A 7287-nucleotide genomic window follows, 5' to 3' on the forward strand; every position below is an offset into this window, starting at 1 on the left:
TCTCTCTCTCTCTCTCTCTCTCTCTCTCTTCTCTCTCTCTCTCTCTCTCTCTCTTCTCTCTCTCTCTCTCTCTCTCTTCTTTTTATTCTTTCTCTCTCTCTCTCTCACTCTCGCGTAACCGCGGCGGCGGGAGAAAAAAACGCGATTTTCTTTTCACACCCTTTGAATTACTTTCTCGTTTCGTCAATCAATACTCGATTCAAAGTTTGCCGGTGCGGAGAGCGGCGTGGATGTCCCTGATGAGACTATATTGTCGATGGGACGCGCGCAAGGAGCGGATAGATAGCGGTGAGTATTATATTAAAAACAACGAGGGGGAAAACTACAAGAAGGGGTAATTGATGCTCATAGATGAGACGCATCAATCGCCAATCGCTTTCCTCCTCCTCTTCTTTCACCTCCTCCTCTTCTTCTTCCTCTTCCTACTTTTCCTTCCACTCCAACCCTCTTCTTCCTTGTTATCCTTCTCCTCCCCCTCTTTATCCTTCTTCTGCTCCACCTTCTATTCTTCCTCTACCTCCTCCTTCTTTTCCTCCTCGTCATCATAGGTCTCCTGCTTCTGCTTTTCATCTTCTTTTTTCTCAATCTCCTCCTACTTCCTTTCCCTGCTCTTCCTCCTGTTTCTCCTGCTCCCCTGATTACCCTGCCTCCTTCTTCTCCTCCTCCTCCCATGTGTCGGGGGTTGTTCTGTATAGTGTTCTCAGTGACGTCATCGTTGCTTTAAACATGGCCGCCTTCAGAAGAATGACGGGCATGTGTGCTTGTGCGTGTGTGAGTGTGAGTGTGATTGTAAGTGTGAGTGTGAGTGTGAGTGTGCGTGTGCGTGTGCGTGTGCGCACGAACGCGTGTGTGTGTGGAGGGGCGAAAGTTAGACGGAGAAGAACTTTTCACGGGTAAAATGAGACCTATTTCATAATTATTCTGAAATTGTAGTCGACTGTAGCAACAATAGGGAGGATCGAATGATTACCAGTATTCGTTGCCGCGGTGACATCGGTACCTGCATGCGGCATCTACTGCGTTAGTGATCTGCTATAGCAGTAGCTAAAATGCGTCTTTAACGCGGAACCACTTAGTGAGAATGAACGTAACTGAGAACGAATTACTACTATAACTAGATTAGTGGTGACACTGATGTTAAACTACGATCGAAAAATGCGGAGAAACACTATATAGAACGTCGACATTGCGTCGAGTCGGGCCTCCGTCAAGCTTGCGCACGCGCGAGTACGGGCCTCGGGCGACGATACTGATTGCCGTTGTCCGCGGACAGCCGCCGGTCATTGTCCATCAACCGCTTACAGACGCGGCGGTCGAAACGGGTAATTTGCCTCGAAATTCTATTAGAAACGCCGAAGAGAAGCGAGTGAAATTAGTCGAAATAGCTTCTCGGGGGAAAGTTTTGCTCGTAATTATATCCCGCCCATTTCTCGTCGCCAGCCGACGCGACGGCGAGTTTAATACGACCCTTTTAGTGCCGACAACGTATGTGTTGCCGAACGTGCGTCGCTCTTATTTTCCCGAAGAAATTTACCCCGTATACTCGTGGCAGCTTATCCATAGAAATGCATACATTCAATTGACAACGTGACGAATTTTCTATGGTGTATATTTGTAAACAAAATTATTGCAATTTTTTATATGCTATAGGCTATGTATGAGTCAGGAGTGTTTGTTCACATCAAACGGAATAGCAAAATAGGAAGTATAATATTTAACCATAAAATTGTGAAAAAGTGGGCATATTTTTTTAACTTTTACTATTGACGGTGACGTAATCACTTTCAGGCGTTAATAATGACAAATAATTTGTAATCATTAATACATGTAATCAGCAATACATGAGAACTCACACCGTTACAACATGGCGCCCGTATATTCTGCGGTCTTGCGTATACAGAAAGTCACTTGATTGTCATTCTAGCAGGCGCGCGTGTAATTTCAAGGGATAGGTCGTCATGCGTTGGTTTTTCATTTTTACGTTGTCGTCTGGGATACACTCGTATTGAAATATGAGATCTAGCACATCTCTTGGCTCTACTCTCTCCTTCTTAGATTGGGCCTGGGAGTGTGTAGAATCCCTACATGCGTGGCTTATTATTGCGCTATTATATTGGAAATTTTTTGTAAATAGTGTAATTAGTAGAGTAATAATGTAATATCTTATTCCTGCGCTGATATTTTAAATTTTTAGTTAATAGTGTAATTAGTAGAGTAATAATGTAATTAGTTTAATGGATTTAGCAACCTGGCAAAGGCCTAGCGACTTTTCAGAGTGCAAGTGCATGCCTTTTAGCAAACTTCACGTACGATTCGAAATTTATGTCGATTCGAATGTACTCTAAAGCAATAAGGTACTCTAACGACAAAGACTAAGTATGCATGTTGGATAATAACTTTACCGTGTGACATTCGTACGCTTATTCAGTGGCTTGTTTCAGCGCTGCCATTTAAAATTAGCAACCCGGAGCCCGTTGTCAGAAACAAAATTACTCTTAAAATTAGTCTGAACACTAACATTTTCTCGTAGACCGTCGACAGCACTTTGTTTCGTATTGTTATGAGGAAATCTGCTACGATTTTCCATTCAGGTAACTTCGCAGCGTTTCTGTCGACGGTCTAAGAGAAAAAGTTAATGCTAAGACTAATATGTTAAGACTAATTTTGTTTCTGACAACGGGTCCCTGGCAAAGGGCCAACGACTTTTGAGCGTGCGAGTGCCTTTTAGCAAACATCATAATATGATTCGAAATTTATGCATGCGCACAACGCGTGATAGCATTTGTATGTAGGCCCTACTCTACTGTAATAACTCTAATCGTAATGGTTTTAATGTGAATGTCCTCGTTGGTTGAGTTTTTTGGGTTAGGGGCTGTTCGTAGAGAGACGCGACGATTTCACGACGCCGTTGTTACCGGTTCCACATAGAGACACGCTATCTGGCTCTTACGTCATTCGTGCACCAATCACTTATAACACGCTTGGTGTGGCGAAAGAATGCGGGAGAGGTGTGCCCTGCACATGTGACACATAAGAGATTTAGAAGAAGGACTCGCGTGCGTGTTCGCGTTATATGGCAAAGCGCCTCACTGTTACTAAAAAATGCACGTAATAATGATTTTTGTTCGTGGCTTTTCGTGCGAGGTCGTGCGAGTAATGGGCTTGATATTTGTTCTGTTTTCGATTGTCGTGGAAAAACCAATTCCACGGATCGTCTGTTTTTCGTCGGAGTCGACACAGTACAGGGTCGTAGGCTGAGCAAATTCCTAGGGGGGGGGGCAGTGGTAGATCCAGGATTTCAAGAGGAGGTGAGAAACATCCGTGGAAGTCCTCCCACAAAAAAAATTTGAAAATGTAGATCGCAGGAGATGGTATTTGAGGCTTTTTTGAGTACATGTACAGCCTTCATTCTGACTACGACAATTCTTTTTCAGTAGAACAATTTATTTTTTACATTTTGCTCCAAAATCTAGGGGGGCAGCTGCCCCCTCCCTCCTCACTCCCCCGCAGGCAACGGCCCTGCAGTGTCGCAACAGATACGAGCTCTGTCTGATCGCGAGAGGGAAGATCTGCGACTCTGCAAAGGTGCACCGCGGAAAGAATGGTGATAAGAACCTTCCTTCGGAAATTTTATTAGCAGAGACTCTAGGCCTACTCTCGTGTGCGTGTGCGTGTGCGTGTGCGTGTGCTTGCGTGTGCGTGTGCGTGTGCGTGTGCGTGTGCGTGTGCGTGTGCGTCGTGCGTGTGCGTCGTGTGCTGTCCGTGTGTGTGTGTGTGTGTGCGTGTGTGTGTGCATGTGCGTGAGCGTGTGCGTGTGCGGGTGCGTGTGCGTGTGCGAGCGCGCGCGCGCGTGTGTGTGTGTGTGTAGCTGAATTCGACATTGACATTATAGCAACGGAAACCATGCAGGCAGACTCAGTGAACGAATCACAACACCTAGAACGACATCCTGTTCAGATCAGTCTTCCGCTATTCACTGCTATAATGTTTAACATGCACGTGGAAGGGCTGGATTGAGGGGAAAGGACAGTTCAAGGGCATAAAATAAGTGAACAGTGTGTTGAAACTTTGTGTAGACGCGCAAACTTCAAAGTATGTGTGTTACGCATTGCTCGAATCAGTGAAAGCTGTTGCGCATATTAACCTTCGACACGATTTTAACAATAATTTCCACCAATCGGAGCTTGCGCTGTTACAGCAGGCATGCACTATCTATCGATTTCTCATCGTAATCTGTATCCTGCGTATACTAACAACCACGAACGCGTCTGAAAAAAGTTTAAAAAAAAGAGTAAATGGCACACTACGACAGATTTTAACTGGCAGCGGGAAACACCCCTGAGAATCGGAGTGTTAATTACTATCACAGGCCTACACGCAGCTCCACTTTCACATCCTCGCCTTATTTGATCCATGCGATGCGCGTAGGTGAGCACGGAGAAAAAATCAATCAAAAAATGAGACTCGATCTCTACCATTAGCTATTGAATTAACGCAAATATGTGGTGGGAGCGAGTTGAAAGGTTTTTGATGTATCTCGCCAATTTGCCGAGTGGTTCGCATCCGAACAATCCATTTTATTTATGAAATAATTCCGAAACCGAAATGTCAGAATGATTTCAGGAACTACCCGATGGGACCTGGATACCTAAATTGTCTTTTTTTGTTATAGCAACATGGTAGCGTAGCCGTACTGCATACTGTAGAGGATGACATTATTATAATCGTACTACTTATGTATCAATCATCAATTATTTTCAACTACTAGTATAACTATATAAAAAAACAGAATCAATCAGTATGCTGACTGATTTCTTTCTTCAATATAGTTATACTAGTCGTTAAAATTAATTGATAATTGATGAATTGCTGACAGAAATTGCTGAAAATGCATTTTCACCGTCTTTCAGCAATTTTTGTTTGTTTTGTTTTGCGGAGGCTATCTTAGGCTATATTAGCTATATTAGCTATATTAGCTATATTAGGCTATATATGCGGAGGCTATATTAGATATCACAAATTGTCTGACAGCGAAGATCTCGTCCACCTATCATTATGTATCTATCATTCATCACTATATACATACATCTCAGTCATAAATAACCACCAGAGATCAAAGAAACAATTACCGTTAATCAGTGGTTTCCTCGCTCATGACTGCTAGATTAGCTATATAGATAGCTAGATAATATATAGATATATAGCTATAATGATGGGGCGACGGGTTTCAATATACAGGTGGACAGACTTGATACAACTAGATGAGCTGACCGCCGTGTGTGTGTGTGTGTGTGTGTGTGTGTGTGTGTGTGTGTGTGTGTGTTGTGTGTGTGTGTGTGTGTGTGTGTGTGTGTGTGTGTTGTTGTGTGTGTAGTGTTGGTGTGTGTGTGTGTGTGTGTGTGTGTGTGTGTGTGTGTGTGTGCGTGTATGCGTGCGTGTGTGTGCGTAGGCGTATGTATGTGTGTGTATTTGCTATATATTACCAATTAGTGTGACCTATATACAGACAGACCTTTCAAGAGTAATTGTTATGTAAGAGTAATTTGTTGTCTCCCTGGATCTAATGGCCTTACTCTTTTTTAAATGAATCTTTCTATAATGATGACATAATATGACATAACATGATATAATCTTCCGTAATTACAAGAATCTCTTCTGACGCTCCGGCGTCGAATCAGTCGCGGCCATGTCGTTAACTAAATCAGCCTTAATTTGCCTCGTTTTCGCATAAAAATTGTTATATGCGTAATAGTACTAATACAATTTAATACAACATCAATCAAATAATTGCGAACGCCCTTCCCGCGGGTGGTCATAAACAGAGTTAAAACTTGGTCGCACGCACACACACACGAGCACGCACACATGCATGCGCGCACATTACTTAGTACGTGGTTGTCGCAATTTTGTAGCAATCTCAGATATATATTTGTTGCCCAAATTATCCGCACAATGATTATCTGATGACATAATAATTATAAGCCCCGAGAAGACCCCGGTACTTCATTCACGACTCCATCTACATATATATATATAGATATATATATTTTACACGGCTCGAACAAATTTGCATTCATTACGGTACTAACGCGTGGCGAGGTTTTTTCTAGTTAGCAAATGCAGCAATTCATGTTTATTCATCGGAGATGCGATGCGATACGCCGCCATGTGCAAGGCGCACGGATTAATTGTGTTTGCGCATGCGTGTACATCAGTGACGTCAGCTCACTATCGTTGTGTCCTACTCGGTATGTATACTATGGTATATACATCAGGGGATAATAATGACAACATTTGTCATTATTATCCCCTTGATATATATGTTATGATAAGGGTTGTGCATTCGCTTGGTTAATGCTTTCTTAACTAAAATCTACGCACGTCCACCCTTCCGTCATCCCTCCCTCTCGCTTTTCCTCACACATATCCTCTTTTTAATCTCCTCCTCATCCTCCTCCCCCTCTCTCTCTTCTCTCTCTCTCTTCTCTCTCTCTCTTTCTGCTTCTATCAACCTGTCTCTCCCGATTTTTTTTCTTTCTCTCCTTCTCTATTTCTCTCTCTTTTCCTCTTTTCACGCCATATCGCTCTTTTATTATATTTCCCTCTTTCTCCCCTTCGTTTTTACTCCGTTTCAAACATCCTTTTTTATCCCTCTCGTGACCCCTCCTTACTTTTACTTCCCGCCTCTCGCTTTCTCTTTCTCTTTCCCTGTCTCTCTCGCGCCTCCCTCCCCCTCTCTCTCTGACTCTCGCTCGCTTGCTTTCTTGTATTCTTACCCCGGATCTACAGTAAAATGGTCGGTTCGGTAAAAAATGTATATAAAAGGCACCGCTTAATTTTTTTAAAGCAAAATATATCAAATTAACACGATAATTATCCTTTGCAAAATGCAGTTAACGACTCGCTATTCCTTTTTCACGTTGATTACACATCAAATAATTAGTATATAGTTAAGCAATTACTATATAATGCGGTTCCAATTTGCAAATTAAACAATTAAATAGAAAAAAACGATGAAAATAAACGACATGTCAAAGACAGAGTCGGTCTCTAATTATTTTTCTTGAATCGCAAACACCTGCAGCGGATGATAGAGCTCGCTGAGTGATCACAAATCGGCTAGCCTCGTCTACGAGTTAACGCTGTTATACGGATACACGTAGCGGTTTGAGAGAGATCGAGCGAGAGAGAGAGAGAAAAGAGAGAGAGAGGGGGGAAGAGAGAGAGAGCGAGAAAGAGAGAGAGAAAAAGAGAGAGAGAGAGAGAGAGAGAGAGAGAGAGAGAGAG

The sequence above is a fragment of the Priapulus caudatus genome, unplaced genomic scaffold, assembly GCF_000485595.1.
Source record: "Priapulus caudatus unplaced genomic scaffold, Priapulus_caudatus-5.0.1 Scaffold539, whole genome shotgun sequence".
Classification (NCBI taxonomy): Eukaryota; Metazoa; Priapulida; class Priapulimorpha; order Priapulimorphida; family Priapulidae; genus Priapulus; species Priapulus caudatus.